Genomic DNA, 17,061 nt, shown 5'->3' on the forward strand with positions numbered 1-17,061 from the left:
CATACTAAAACCTATGCAATACACCAAAAAAAGTTTGTAGCAATAAATGCCTATCTTATAAAAAAGAAAAATTTCAACTAAACAACCTAGTGTTGCACCTCAAGGAACTAGAAAAACAAAAGACTAAGTGAAAAGTTAGTAGAAGGAAGAAAATAATAAGGACCAGAGCAGAAATTAACGAAATAAGGACTAGAACAATAGAAAAGATAACAAAATTAGGAGTTTGTTTTTTAAAGAGATAAACAAAATCAACAAAACCTTACCTAGACTAAGAAAAATAGGGACTAAAATCAATGAAATAAAAAATGAAAAGGGGACATTACAACTCATACATCAGAAATACAAAGGATTATAAGAGACTGTTATGAACAATTATATGCCAACAAATTGGATAACTTAGAAGAAAGACACACACAACCTACAAAGACGGTTATAAAGAAATTGAAAACTATAACAGACCAATAATGAGTAAGGAGATTTAATCAGTAATAAAGTGTCTCCTATAAAAAAAGACCCAATGGCTTTACTGCTGAATTCTGTCAAACTCTTAAAAAATAACTAATGCCATTCTCAAACTATTCAAGAAAATTAAAAGCCAGGCGCGGTGGCTCACGCCTGTAATCCCAGCACTTTGGGAGGCTGAGGCGGGTGGATCATGAAGTCAGGAGATTGAGACCATCCTGGTTAACACGATGAAACTCCGTCTCTACTAAAAATATACAAAAAATTAGCCAGGCGTGGTGGTGGGCACCTGTATTCCCAACTACTCAGGAGGCTGAGGCAGGAGAATGGCATGAACCTGGGAGAGGGAACTTGCAGTGAGCTGAGATTGCATCACTGCACCCCAGCCTGGGTGACACAGCAAGATTGTCTCAAAAAAAAAAAAAAAAAAAAAAAAAAAAAAAAAAAAAAAAAAAAGAAAGAAAGAAAGAAAAGAAAAAGAAAATTAAAAAATTACAGAGAAGGAAATACTTACAAACTTATTTTATAAGGCCAACATCATCCTGATACAAAAGCCAGACAATAACAAGATGAAAAAGGAAAACTACAGGCCAACATCCCTGATGAACATAGATACAAAAATCTTCAACAAAATACCAGCCAAATTCAACATCACATTAAAATGATCAGTCACCATGATCAACTGGGATTCACCTCAGGGAGGCAAGATTAGTTCCACATACGTAAATCAACAAATAGCTACATCCCATTAACAGAATAAAGGACTAAAAACATATAATCATTTCAGTACATGCAGAAAAACCTTTGACAAAATTCACTATCCTTTCATGATAAAAACTTTCAACAAATTAAGTAAACATAGAGGGAATATACCTCAGCAATATAAAAGTACTATAGGTCAAACCCACAGCTTATATCACACTCAACAGAGAAAATTAAAGCTTTTCCTTTAAGATCTGCAACAAGAGAAGGGTGCCCACTTACACTACTTCTATTCTATATAGTACTGAGGTCCTAGTTCGAGCAATACATAAAGAAGAAGAAATAAAGGCTCCAAATTGAAAAGGAGGAAGTTAAACTGTCCCCATTGGCAGATGGCATGATCTTATACATACGAAGCCCAAAAGACTCAACCAAAAAACTGTTAGAACTAATAAACTCAGTAAAGTTGCAGGATACAAAATCAACATACAAAAACTCTAGCATTTCATATGCTAACAACAAACAATATGGAAAAACTGAAGAAATTGATCCCATCTATAATAGCTCCCCAAAATACCTAAGAATAAATTTAACCAAGGAATGAAACATATTTGCACTGAAAACTAGACACTAATGAAAGACATTGAAGAAGATCCAAATAAATGAAAAGATATCTCAGATTCATGAATTGGAAGAATATTGTTTAAATATCCATACTGCCCAAAGTGATGTACAGATTCAACTCAGTCCCTATGAAAATACCAGTGACATTCTGCACAGAAATAGAAAAGAAATCCTAAAATTAATATGGAACCACAAAAGATCCTAATGAGTGAAAATAATCTTGACTGTAAAGAACAAAGCTGGAGGCACCTGACTTCAAAATATATCACAAAGTTATTGTAACCAAATTATAATGATCCTGGCAGGAAAACAGACACGTAGACCAGTGGAACAGAAGAGAAAGGGCAGAAATAAATCTCCACATTCACAGCCAACTGATTTATGACAAAGGCACCAAGAGTATATAAGGGGGAAGGGAGAGTCTGTTCAATAGATGGTGTAGGGGAAACTGAATATCCACATGTAGAAGAATGAAATTAGACCCTTATCTCACATCATATACAAAAAAAAAAAACTAAAAATGATTTAAAGAGTATAATGGAAAGCCGAAAACTATACAACTATTAGAAGAAAACCTAGGGAAAAGGTTCCATGACAGTGGCTTGGGCAATGAATTTTTGGATATGACACCAAAGGCAATGGCAACAAAATCAAAAATAGACAAATTACATCAAAATAAAAAGCATCTACATAGCAAAGAAATAATCAACAGTGTGAAGAGACAATCTGTAGAATCGGAGAAAACATTTGCAAACTATATATCTGTTAAGGGGTTAATACCTAAAATATGTAAGAAACTAAGACAATTTAACAGCAAGAATACAAATAACCCCATTAAAAATGAGCAAAGTCTGTTCCCCAAAAACCTTTTTTGAAATAAAAAATAAATTAAAAAAATAAAATGTACCTAATATCCCCCCAAAATGGGCAAAGTTCCTGAATAGACATTTCTCAGAATAAGACAAACGAATGGCTAACAGGTATATTAAAAAATGCTTGACATCACTAATCATCAGAGAAATGTAAATTAAAATTCCAATGTTGTATCACTTCACACTTGTTAGATTGGCTATGATCAAAAAGACAAAATATAACAAGTATCAGCGAAGATGTGAAGAAAAGGAAATCCTGGTGTACTTTTGGTGTGAATGTAAATTAATACAGCCAGTATGAAAAACAGTATAATGTTTCTTCAAAAGTTAAAAATAGAAGTACCATATAATCCATCAAAGCCAATGTATATATAGTTATATACTAATATACACCAACACTAGGTATATATCCAAAGGAAATGAAATTAGTATCTTGAAGAGATATTTGCACTTCCATGTTCATTGCAGCACTATTCACAATAGCCAAGCTATGGAATCAACTGAAGTGTCCATCAGTGGATGAATGGATACAGAAAATGTCACAAATACGCACAATGGAATACTATTCTACCTTCTAAAAAGAAGGAAATCTTGTCACCTGAGACAACATGGATGAACCTGGAAGACACGACGTTAAGTGAAATAAACCAGGCACAGAAAGAAATTTATTGCATGATCTCACTCATATGTGGAATCTAAAAAAGTTTATCTCACAAAAGTAAACAGTAGAATGGTGGCTACAAGAGGCTGGAGTGGGGAGGGATTTTGGAAGGGGTTAAGAAGATATTGATCAAAGGATACAAAATTTCAGTAATGTAGGAGGAATAAAGTCAAGAGATCTATTGTATAACATTGTGACTATGGTTAATAATATTCCTGTGTTCTTGAAAAATGCTAATAGAATGGATGTAAAGTGTTCTCACCACAAAAATGGTAACTACATGTGGTAATGCATATGGTAATTAGCTAGACTTAGTCATTCCACAATGTATATATACTTCAAACTATCATTTTGTGCATGGTAAATACAGTCATGTGCCACATAATGATATTTCGGTCAACGATGAATCATATATATGACGGAGATCTCAATTAGATTGTAATGCTGTGTTTCTACTGTGTCTTTCTATGTTTAGACATATTTATATACTCATATATTTATCATTGCGTTACAATGACCTAAAATATTCAGTAGAGTAACACACTGTACAGGTTTGTAACCTCGAAGCAATAGGCTGTATTGCATACCTTAAGTGTGCAGTAGGCTATAACATCCAGGCTTTTGTAAGTATACTCTATGATGTTTGCACAATGAAATTACCGAACAATGCATTTCTCTGAACGTATCTCTGACCTTAAGTGACATGTCTGTACATGCAATTTTATCTGTTAGTTCTTTCATTTAAAAAAAAAAAAATTTAAAAAAGAAAAGAAAACCACATTTTTTGCTATCTTGTTTTAGATTACTTTTTTTTTTTTTTGAGATGGAGTCTCACTCTGTAGCCCAGGCTGGAGTACAGTGGTGCGATCTTGGCTCACTGTGACCTCCGCCTCCTGAGTTCAAGCAATCCTCCTGCCTCAGGCTGCCGGGTAGCTGGGATTACAGGCGCACACCACCAGGATTGGCTAATTTTTTTTGTATTTTTAGTACAGACAGGGTTTCATCATGTTGGCCAGGCTGCTCGTGAACTCCTGACCTCAAGTGATCCACTCACCTCGGCCTCCCAAAGTGCTGGGATTACAGGCGTGAGCCACCATGCCCAGCCTTGTTTTACTTTTCTTTAACCTGACAGTTAACCACTGTTGTTACTTTTTGGGAGCTAGGTAATATTTTTTTAGGTTCTTGATTAAATGGTAAATATTCCACAAGACACATATGCAGTATACATGCTGACTTGATTAATTTTTGTAACACTTTTGTATTTTTGTAATACTATTTTCATGATCAACACAATAAATAAGAGACAAGTATCTTTGTTTGCAAGAAAACAAAGTTTCCCAAGCATAGTATGATTACATAAGTTTTACTATTTCTTAGCTTCTATGCACTAATTCTAACCTAATGAAAAAAGTTAAGATTTTTATTCTATGTTGAAGAAGATATTTAAGTAACTGTATTAGCACTTAAATAATCTGTGTCCCAAAGATAAAGCACTGGGAAAGCTATTATTTTTAACTCACATGACAGTCAGTGAGCTGAGGCTTGTATTTATGATAAAGAAATCATTATGTTGAAAGTAACTTTTGGTTTTACTCTAGCCTATCATTTCTTGCCCATACATCAAGAAAGAAAATTAGCTATTTTTTAAAGGCAAAGCTAGCAAACTTAAAATGCATCTTGCCTATTCTCTGGAGTCATTACTTGAGTATTTTATCCATTAATTTGATAATTTGCAGGATATTAATGAAAAAAATTTACTACAGAATTGATGTCATTATGTCCCAGAAACTTATTTACTCCTGTCGTCATAATTTTCAGAAATATGTGTCTGGAGAAATTTAAATAGCCGTAGGAATGCCAGACCTTATATCCAGACCCATGCTGATAAACTTGTAACTCTGTTATCTAAAAAGTGCTGTCACTTCAAAAATATGCAAGTTGACTTGAAAATTAAAATGAGGTCAGTAGTTGCATTTAAACTTCTTCCAGTCTTCCTAACTAATTTAAAGTATGTATAGTAAAATAAATTGAGCACTTGCAGACTATTACATTTCAGATATGAATCTGAGTTCTTTAATAGAAACACATAATCATAAGCCTATTCAACTGCTTCAGGTCTAGTGTTATTAGGCAATCCTAGGGACTTAGGTTAATGCTACAAATACCTAGTGCAAAAGTGGGAAACTCCTGACACGTGACACAAGATGAGACAGACCAGCAGCTTTCTAAAGTTGCTGGGCACCTCATCAAAGTCAGCACTCGGAAAACAGTATCCTCTCCCTCTCTTTTCTAAAACCAAAAATACCCTTTTCTCCTTGGCTTAGGCAGGTGCATGTCTCCCAGCAAGTTTCAGCACAGATGGGATGGTTTTCTAACTGCAGTAGGATGGTTGGAGCTGAGACTGGGTCCCTGAGGGAGTCTGCTGTCAGGCCAACGCTGGAGAAACAGGTCTTGTTGGCCCAGACGGGGATTGCATCTCACAGCAAGTCCCTGCACAGCCAGGAAAGAAACTATAAAACTACTAGAAGAAAATATTGGAGAAACACTACAGGACATTGGTCTGGGTCAAGATTTTTTGGGTAAGACCTCCAAAGTACAAGCGACAAAAGCAAATATAGGAAAATGGAATTACAATAAGCTAAAAAGCTTCTGCATACCAAAGGAAACAATTAACAAAGGGAAGAGACAACCTACAATATCAGAGAAAATATTTGCAAACTATCCATCTGACAAGAGATACATTGAAAAACTTGACCAGCCAGGCATGGTGGCTCACGCCTGTAATCTCAACACTTGGGGAGAATGAGGCAGGTGTATCATTTGAGGTCAGGAGTTCGAGACCAGCCTGGCCAACATGGTGAAACTGTTTCTATTAAAAATACAAAGATTGCTTGAACCCAGGAGGCGGAGGTTGCAGTGAGCAGAGATCATGCCAGTGCACTCCAGCCTGGGTGACAGAGCAAGACTCCGTCTCAAAACAAAACAAAACAAACTCAAACAATTCAATCACTTAAAAAACATCATTATCATCAAATTTAAAACTGGGTAAAAGACCTGAATAGATAGTTCTGGAAAAAAGATCTACAAATGGCAACCAGGTATATTTCAAAAAATGCTCAAAATCACCAATTATTAGGGAAATGCAAATTAAAACCACAAACAGATATCGTCTCACCCCAGTTCAAATGGCTATAAAAAGACAAAGTACTGGAGAGGATGTAAAGAAAGGGGTTCTCTTTTACACTGTTGGTGGGAATGTAAATTAGTACAATTATTATAGAAAACATTATGGAGATTTCTCGAAAGCCTAAAAAGAGAACTACTACATGATCTAGCTATCCCACTGCTGAAAGGAAATCAGTATATGAACGTGATATCTGCACTCTGGTGTTTACTACAGCATTATTCACAATAGTCAAGATATTCAAGCAACATAAGTGTCTATCAGTGGATACACGGATAAAGAAAATGTGAGATAATACACAGTGGAAGGAATCTCTTCTTTTCTTTTTTTTTTTTTTTTTTTTTTGAGATGGAGTCTCGCCCTGTTGCCCAGGCTGGAGTGGTGCAGTGGCACAATCTCGGCTCACTGCAAGCTCCGACTCCCGGGTTCACACCATTCTCCTGCCTCAGCCTCTCGAGTAGCTGGGACTACAGGCCCCCGCCACCACGCCCGGCTAATTTGTTTTGTTTTTGTATTTTTAGTAGAGACGGAGTTTCACCGTGTTAGCCAGGATGGTCTCGATCTCCTGACCTTGTGATCCGCCCACCTCGGCCTTCCAAAATGCTGGGATTACAGGCGTGAGCCACTGTGCCCGGCCCACAATGGAATCTTAATGGGCCATAACAAAGGATAAAATCTTGTCATTTGCAGCAATGTAGATGGAACTGGAGGTCACTGTGTTAAGTGAAATAAGCACAGCACAGAAAAGACAAACATCACATGTTTGCACTCATACGTGGGAGCTAAAAAGGCGGATCTCATATTGGTTGAAAGTAGAATGGTGGTTACTAGAAGCCTGGAAGGAAAGGAAAGTTGGAGAACAAAGAGTAGTTGGTTAATGGGTGCAAAAGTAAAGAGAGAAGCTATCAGTTCTAGTGTTCAATAACAGAGTATTTTATAGTTACACAGTTAACAATAATTTGTTGTATATTTCAAAATAGCTAGAAGAATTGTTATATTCCCAACACAAAGAAAAAATAAATGTTTGAGGGGATAGATATCCCAATTACTCTGATTTGATCATTCCACATTGTAGATATGTATCAAAATATCACACACATCCCAAAGATATGTACAACTATGGCATATACATTATTTTATTTTATTTTTTAGACACAGGGACTTGCTTTGTCAGAGTTCAGCTATGTGATTATAACTCACTGTAGCCTCAAACTCCTGGGCTCAAGCAATCTCCTGCCTCAGCCTCCTGAGTAGCTGGGACTACAGGCACGTGCCACCATGCCCGGATAATTAAAAAAATTTTTCTTTGTAAAGACAAGGTCTCTAGACCCGTCTTAGCTTCAAGTGACCCTCCAGCCTTGGTCTCCCAAAGTGCTGGGATTACAGGTGGAAGTCACTGCGTCCAGCCTGACATATCAATTTGGAAAAAAGAAAAAGATCATCCTTTTCCAGGCATTGTGAACTTCTTGTAGAATGCAGAAATATATAAGATTTTTATTATTATTATTATTATAACAACCAACCTAATATTCATGAAGGTCTTACTATGTGTATGACACCGTGCTAACTGCATTAATCTATTGCAGTTATTACTTCCATTTTGCAGATGAGAAAAATGAGGTTTAGGGGAGTTAAATAATTTGTTCTTTATTACTCAGCTGGAAATTACTAGAGTCTGAATATAGGTCATCTAATTCTGGAACTTACACTTTTAATCAGTATTAAACTCTTTAATAACTAAGTCTAATGCTGACTATTTGAAGCAAAAACAACTTCTTGCCCTGATTTTTGTAATCTAGGCTAATTTTTCCACAATGAAGAGATGAAAAAGTAATTATTTCATATAATTTTTGAGGAAACAAATTACTGTGTTATGCATAAATATATCATATCCTAGCAATATTTTATTTGGTAATAGCATGCTCACAAAATCTTTTTGAGGTTTGAGGTTTGAGTTCCACCTCTGTCAATTAGTGTCTTTGTGAAAATAGAAGTGGTTTATTGATTTTTGTTTTGTTTTGTTTTGTTGTTAACATCACTGAGCATCTACTTTTCCATATGTAAGTGAATCTAACAAATGAATATAATGACAATAAAAATGTCTACTATTTAGTTTCCATAGGGATTAAATGAGATAATGTATATAAAGTACTTAGGTCAGTGCTCAGCATATTGTAACTGCTCAATAAATGCTTTCAAATAATTTAAAAATTGAGCATTAAAATAACAGTAATAATATTTGGTTGTTAGGAAGAGTATAAAGAAAAGTCAACCTTAGTGTGCATGAGCTTTTGAGGAGTAGAAAGAAAGGTACCCTTTAAGAAAATTACATTTAATGTGGTTAAATTACATTTAATTCAAGCTAGTAGTACTGTATCTAATTTGATAGACCTTAGTTTTTAAATAGGCCATCTAAATAACGGTCTTTCTGCAAAACCTCAGGAGATCCAAGTTTTAAAATACTATATTCTATTAAATTAGATGATGGATATCTAAGACAGCACACTTCTTGGCACATAGGCCTCAGAAAATGCTAGAACATATGCTAGTGAAAGTGTAGTTATTTATTCTATTACTATTACTATTATCTCGTTCTGTCTGTATCTGTATTTTCTCTGCTTCTCTGAGGCACTAAAATGAGAGCCTCACAATTGCCCAGGGAAGCAAGTTCTTGGACCTGGAAAGGCTGCAGAATCAATTTCAGGGTCAGACAGTTTTGTTTGATTTTTACAATCTAGAGACCAGCCTCATGTCAAACTGCAGAAAGAAACATATTCCAGATTTACACAAGGGTTAGAGAAAGACTGACTGACTGCATTTGCTCAAGATGACTCTCAGGATGAGAGATACACTTTTTTTTTTTTTTTTTTAAACATTGATGCCAAACCTTCTTTTAGTAACGTAGAAAAGCACAGCTGTCACTGGCCTCAGGACTGACAAGCAAAATGCAGAGATTCCCTTTTTCCAGCTGAGATCATCTCCAGATAAAGAATTACTCAACCAGGAATGGGAAGGTGGAAATTGTACAGTCCTGAACTGTCGAATATGGTGGCTTCACATAGCAACTGAGATCTTGAAATGAGGTTAATCTAATTGAGACACGCTATAAATGCAAAATATACACCGAATGACAAAGACTTTGTGTGAAAAATAGAATTTAATGTGATGCAAGATTTCCTAAGACTCACCATCTGTGGCTTACTAGCATTTATTTTATTTATTTTTTAATTTTTAATTTTTGAGGGTACATAATAAGTGCATGTATCTATAAGTCACATGAGATATTTTGATACAGGCATACAATGCATAATAATCACATCAGGGTAAATAGGGTGTCCATCACCTCAAGCATTTATCTTTTGTGTTTCAAGCAATCCAAATATACTCTTAGTTATTTTTAAATGAAGAATTACATTAATTTTTACTACAGTCACCCTGTTGTGCTAGCAAATACTAGGTCTTATTTATTCTTTCTAACTGTTTTTCGTTCCCATTAACCATCCCCCCGCTACTACCCTTCCCGACCTCTGGTAACCATTCTTCTACTGTCTATCTCCATGAGTTCAACTGGTTTTAATTTTTAGCTCTCACAGATAAGTGAGAACATGTGATGTTTGTCTTTCCGTGCCTAGCTTATTTCACTTAACATAGGCTAGCATTTATACTGCATATTTTTAACTATAATTAGGTTCTGTAGAGTCTAAAAAGGGAAGTCATTTCATCTACTTTATAGATAAGAATAAGTATGGTTAATAGTTATTGTATGCTTCCTATGTGCCATGTGCTGTGCAAAGCATGTTTCATTCATAATTTCATTTAATCTTGCTCTATTAAAAAGTTACACGCTTAACTCCATTTTATAGATGAGCTAACTGAGTCTTGGAGGATTTAACATGCTTAAGATTACACAGCTGAAGCCTAGTTATGTAAAGAGGTCGGTTTGACTTCAAAGACCACACTAATACTAACTTTTTTCTATGGTCTCCCATTGAATCATTTGTGGAAAAAGCACTGAATTGCATTATATATACAAAAAAATTAAACAAAATGTTTTTCTAATTCCTCTAAATCTCTGTGTGGTACAAGGATATCTTCTTGCAGATAAATAGTTCTTCTGAAGTATCTGACCTTATCTGCTTCCTAGAAAATGCAGTCAAGTTGCAAATAAGGTACAGTGTTTTTTTCTGTTACTGAATAAAACAATTTGGGTCAAATTGTACCTGAAGGTACTTAGAATCCAATTATAGTTGATTCCTTGTTAAATCACTTATGCTAGTAACTGAACTTGTTAAAAGAGTAATTCCCAAGTATTTAAGGATAGAATGTTGATTTATAAAATACATTTTGCCTTTTATTGTATGTCTTTATTTTTCACGGGCACATTGTATTTATTGGAGAGACAGAGCAAGAAAGGACAGAAGTATTGGTGAGAGAAGAAGCCAGAGGCCCAGCCAATGTCCACCCCTTATTTGTTACTGACTGTCAGGTGTTTCCAGCTAATCTTTTTTGATTTGTGATTATTCTTTTTTGGTTGTTCTGGATTTGCCTGCATATGCTGCCATGGAAGTACTCATATGTCTCGGAGCGGACACATTCAAACACACAGGACACACCAAGCTGGAATTGGCCAGCAACTGGGGTAACCCAGGGGCTGTTCTCCACTTTGAATACCTTCTTCTGACCAGTTAAATATAAGTTTCCTAGTTCTGGGGGCGGAAGGGTCAGGCAGTTGCCCCGAATGTGGAGTTCTTTAAGTTGGGTAAGCTCCCCAGTTTCCCTAGGCTGCAAGATCAGGTTGTTATCCCTAAAGCTGGGTATCTGCAACTTTGTGAGCTTCCTAATATCTGGTTGCAGGATTTCAAAATCATTGTCACTTACCAAAGAGTGCACAGAAGGTGGTAAGGTAGATGAAGTTTCCAGGAAGAGAATTTTCATTCAAAGTGTACATCAAGTTCAGAAGGTCAAGAGCTGGGTAGAAAGCAAAATCTTTCAGGCAAAGTATTTAGCCCATTCATGCCCAGGTTCATGTGTTTGAGTTTCTGAAGGCTGCTGATCTGTGTGGGCAACTCCTCAATTTGGCTATTAAGGAAGTTGAGCACTTCCAAATTCTTCAGTTCTGCTGTGTTTAGTGGCACCACTGCAACTCCTCAATTTGGCTATTAAGGAAGTTGAGCACTTCCAAATTCTTCAGTTCTGCTGTGTTTAGTGGCACCACTGCAAGCATGTTATGGCTGAGGACCAGCTGTATGGTATGGGATAAGGAAAATGTGCCATTGACATACAGCATGTTGGAGATGACCTAGTCACCCTGTCCACTTCCTGGCTGTCCACAAACTTTTTCAGAATCTTGGACATGGTCGCGAAGAGCAGCACCTAACAGCATGGGCATGGAATGACAGACTGCAGCAGGATGCACTTTTATTGTACTTCTGAAGCTATTTACATTTATTTGCTAGAAGAGCCACCTTTCTTTTTGAACTTGGCCAAATGTACAAAGCCATGGTTATCTGAATACTTATTTTATGACAGGGTAGTGATTAGGGAGATGGTCAACACATTTTGGTAGAAAGATGCCTGGGAGATAAATTCCAGACTGAAACTTGAACTGTATCCTCATTTGTATGCTACTTCTAAAAGACGGACATTGTCTAATAACTGAGAGTAAAGAATCTCCTTTCTGTTCACCAGTTTATGTGCCTAAAGTAGTGACAATAAATTGACAGTAGTCCACAGATCAGAAAGGAAGGAAAAACAGCAAACAAAGACCACTACAAACCCAGCAATAGCACAAAGCAGGCCCAAAATTGTTAACTAGGTCAAAGAATAATGTTCTTGGTTCCTTTCTTCTAGGGATCTATAAAATAGTTCAAATATGTTGTTTCACTTATCTGTACACTTCTTCCCTGGAGGAATAGAGATTGGTAGAGATTCCCATTCAGCAACAGATAAAATGGAAGCAGAAAAGAGAGCACTGACTTGGCCCAAGTCCGTTAACTAGTTTGTAATAGCTGCTCAAAGCACTCAAAATCTCCTTCAAGGGAGTATGTGGAAAACCCAGTGAATTCTGAGCTATCTAGGAAGCTTTCAAAGAAGAGAATTCAGAATTCACAAGAATGTGTAAGAATCCAATTTGAGACTGTATATTTTAACAAAATTGTCACAAATTTTCATGGTATATGCTTATAAAAAGAAATGGCAAGGATAATACTATAGTTAGCCAGCAGTTATGCATGAAGTGTTATTACAGAAATTATTTAACTGCCATGGGAAATGTCCTGACTTAAGACAAAATGAAAGCAAATCGACAGTGTAGGACTTCTGTCAACAAAATGAAGAGAAGAAATTTAAGCTGAGATTCTAAGCAATTTATCAAGATAGCCTCTAATTTAAAATATGTCAAACTGATCACAGAGAAACTTTTACAAAATACTGAAGAATTTCAGCTTATTTAAACATAATATACTCTAGCTTTCCTCCTCTGTTGAAGATTTTTATGAAAAAAAATCTGGCGATAAAAGTAATCTTTAAATCTGGTGTCATGATTCCTTGTCCTTGGAATTTCCCTCTGCTTTCCCTACTCTACATTCAGATGCCTGACAGTGTTAACTCCTCACCAGACTCTGCCCCTTTATGCAATCCTCTTCAGTATTTCCATAGCATTGAAAGTCTTTACCATATACTAATCTTTTACTTATTTATTCTTACATAATCTTAAAAACCTATCTATATTGAAAACTGTGTCATATAATGATACTAGTCAGTATCATTTGGGTCCTTATCAATGCTTTGACACCATGCTAAATGTGCTAACTGTTTTACATGGACCATTTTATTTAATCTTCATGATACTCTAGTGAGGTAGGCACATTCATCATCCTCATTTTACATCCCTAGAAAAGTAAAAGCTTACCAAATCCTTATGACATTTTATCTTTAGAAAGTGAGACTGGAAGAGGACCTTGGATGCTAGGCTAAGAAACATAAATTTCCATATTTTCACACATCAGGCAGATATCTACTGAATGCCTATCATGCCACAGTCTCTGAACAAAAGGCTGAGGACACATAAGTAAGTCAAGTATAATTTCTGTTTCCAAAGAGTTCCGAGTCTGGTGGATAATTTGGCTAGGGAAACATACAATTGCAATTATTGGATCAAATAAGCTACACTATAAAGTGTGTAGGAGGTACCACAGCACAGAGGATGAAAGGATTAAATCAGAGGAGGTTTTGCAGAAGATGTTTGGGCTGGCTTGTGGAATGGTTAGGAAAGAAGAAAAAGAATGGCAGGTACAAATGCCGATTGCAGGAGAGAGTGTGGTGAGACCGGCTAGATCAGGTATGCTAGAGGAACAGATGGGTCAGGTTTTGGAGACCCTGGCATAACCTGGCTAAATAATCCAGACTTTATTCTATAGGAAATAGAAGGCATTGATGGATTGTTAAGTAACAGGGAACTGCTGGTGAGGAGCATGGTGACAGGAGTTGCAATGTTCAGAATCAACACCAGGCTATCCTTGACTTTCTCTATGAGTTTCCCATTGTTCATCTTCCTTGTCCTTGAAGTCTCACCTGTCCTGGCCTCCCTACTACTCTGGGCTCTTTACAATTTTACTCTTTATGTTAGTTGCTTCTTTCCCTTTCAACTAATTTGAGATGTCACTAGTTTATTCTGTTTAGGATTTATTATATGTATTTAATGTCCTTTACACATAAGGAGAGCCAAGGCTGTTTGTGTGTGTTAGGAATGAACTAAGATGAATAAGACATAGCTCCTGTTATTTCAATAAAATTGCGGGTTACTAATTTTAGTCTTCAAATCAAATATTTGTGACTACTTTATATTTTTCTCTCTTGAATACTAAGTTAGTTTTGCCCACATGTGACTCTTGATTGACTTGTAAAATATCTGTAGTATGTAGGTCGTAAGAGGGGAAAACACTCATAAAAATTAAACACATAAACACCATGTATATAAAAAATTCAGCAATAGTTCGGTGTATAGTTGGTGCTTGCAAATTGTGTAAATTGAATCTGAATCTAAAGTGCTGTTGGCTAGCAGAATTTCAGTCCCTGTGATACCTGCAGGACAGGTGTGAAGGGGAAAAATTAAAGGACCTTTCTTACCCATTAAATTATATCTTGTAGGCAGACACCTACCAACTTACCTGACGATGGAGATCACCAGCTACTTGCAACTGGGCTGCAGATTATGTGTGGGAAGATTTCTTGGCTATCAGAAAAAGTCAAGAGTTCATTTTATGCACCCAGCTCAAAAAAAGTTTAACTATCCACTCACTTTTGTACAATATCTCAAGCCTCATTCAGAATAAAAAAGCCATGTCATGAGTTGGTGACTGCTGTGTCAAGTTTTCTGTAATAGTCCTTGAAAAGAAACTTTGAAATGTATTAATATTTGAAACTAGAGTGTCCTAAATTTGGAGTCTTGCTCTTGTCGCCCAGGCTAGAGGGCAATGGCATGATCTCAGCTCACTGCAACTCCACCTCCCGGGTTCAAGTGACTGTCCTGCCTCAGCCTCCTGAGTAGCTGGGATTACAGGTGCCTGCCACCACGTCTGGCTGATTTTTGTATTTTTAGGAGAGATGGTGTTTTACCATGTTGGCCAGGCTGGTCTCGAACTCCTGACCTTGTAATGCGCCTGCCTCTGCCTCCCAAAGTGCTGGGATTACAGGTGTGAGCCACCACACCCGGCCCCAACTTTGTCTTAAGAACAAAATATTGCTTACATGATCTAAGAACTCTTCATTCTATAAAGTAATAAAGTCACACATTTGTCAGCTTTAATAATATAAACACAGCTTTCATTTGATTTATCATAATTATTTCTTTACTTTTTTTGTTCAACCATCAAAGTAGTATCTCATGTATTAGCTCTGAAAGTCTCCATACAAACTTTACGCAAAGAGACATTTGAATAAAATTCTTAAAGAGAATCTCTCTTAGATTTTCTTGTGTCCATTCAAAATGAGATAAACTCAAAAGTTCATTGAAAACAGAATGGTTATTTCTACTCCATCCTTCTGTTAGTCATATTGTAAAGGCTCTGGGAATGTTACTGGTTAGTGTTTTCATTGATCCTCTTGTGATTAACCTCATCTATCCCTGACATGGAGGGTAAACCCAATTATAGGAGATTTTGGAAGAACAAATATCAAATTAAGTGTGATATAAACAGGCTACAAAACTCTGAAGATACGGATTAGATGCAGACAAATGAGTTATCCAAATAGGACCTGCTCATCTCTACACAAAATTTTATCACTTCTCCCTCTTGACTGAAATGCTCACTATATAATTGTGCAGCTTTCTCTCAAATCCCTGTGCATAACTATTCTGATATATAATTCTTTCTAATATCATATATTTATGCAAAACCTCTAGGACAGTAGAAATATCATTGAAATTGACCCACAACTGAATTATCTTTGCCATTTATTGGCTATGTGGTCTCAGGAAAGTTACTTAGATAATCCATGCTGTATTTTCCCACAGGATTGCTTGTAAGGATTAAATGGGATAGTCAATGCCTAGACCAAATTCAAAATATAGTAAGAACTCAATAAATGGCCCCTCTTACCAATAAAATTCCAGATTAGTATTCAAGACATCCTACCTTACCATAAAAATACTGTGGTCACATATTCTCTTTCTTAAAGTTTCTTTATTATTTATAACTTTTACACTAAATTTGTTCAAAGCTGGATTTATTAGAACAACAAATGTCACCTGTTACATTTGCTTATTTGCACCCATATATTCAGCATAACAAATCACCTCTCACGTGAGCAATTAGAAAACTCATTACACTTCTAAAGTCAAGGTCATTAAATTTTTCAATACATTACAATTGTGACTTGCTGGAAGAACAGTGACGACTGTTTCTTTTTTCGTCTCATGTTATGAAATCTCAAGAAATAAATCAGTTTTTTTGATTACAAAAAGTTCCTTTATTTGGACATAATATTGAAATAACTTGTCAGAATGTTAAGAGCTCAATACTCATTTCTCCTAATTGCTTTGAATAGTAGTACAGAATCTCATTACAAACTTTGTTCTCTACTGTAATGTAGTTTGAAAATCATACCCCAGCCAAGTTAATATTTGCTCATTCAATTTTTCTAGTAATTACAGTCGTTTTGGAAAAATGGCATGAGTAGAAACCAACCCAAGGGCATAGATGTGAGACCAATGGAGACATACAGTTAGAACTACAGAACTTGATGAGGTCCTGCTAGCTGTCACATGTTGAAAACTTAAATGGCCATTTCCGAGACAGTGTAATCATATGAAAATTTCACAGAGTCCACAAAGTCAGTTCTCATAAGAAAAGTCAATGGGCAGCTCAGAAATAGAATCTCACCTTTTATTTCTATCACTTGTTTTTCTTGGATGAATGCTTACTTCCTGTATGATGAATGTTCATAATTCTTTTTAGTTGTCAGTAGTTATCCAAGTTTCCTAAGCAATGTACTTAGAAGATGGCAACCAAGGGAAGAGAGTTGAATATTGCAATTGAAACAGCTTGCAAAAGAGT

At 36.0% G+C, this 17,061-nt stretch overlaps 1 protein-coding gene and 1 pseudogene across 3 annotated transcripts in view; both read right to left on the minus strand.

Annotated features, from left to right (window-relative positions):
- Window positions 1-17,061, minus strand: part of PRKG1 (protein kinase cGMP-dependent 1) — a 1,349,224-nt gene that overhangs the window by 986,398 nt on the left and 345,765 nt on the right. The gene's annotated exons all lie outside the window — the stretch shown is intronic.
- On the minus strand, window positions 911-11,860 carry LOC126962969 (ras suppressor protein 1-like; annotated as a pseudogene). Its single transcript, XR_007728875.1, has 2 exons — window positions 11,788-11,860; window positions 911-11,642 (listed from the first exon to the last, which is right to left on the minus strand). The product of XR_007728875.1 is annotated as a ras suppressor protein 1-like (transcript).

Source organism: Macaca thibetana, chromosome 9 (assembly GCF_024542745.1).
Source record: "Macaca thibetana thibetana isolate TM-01 chromosome 9, ASM2454274v1, whole genome shotgun sequence".
Taxonomy (NCBI): Eukaryota; Metazoa; Chordata; class Mammalia; order Primates; family Cercopithecidae; genus Macaca; species Macaca thibetana.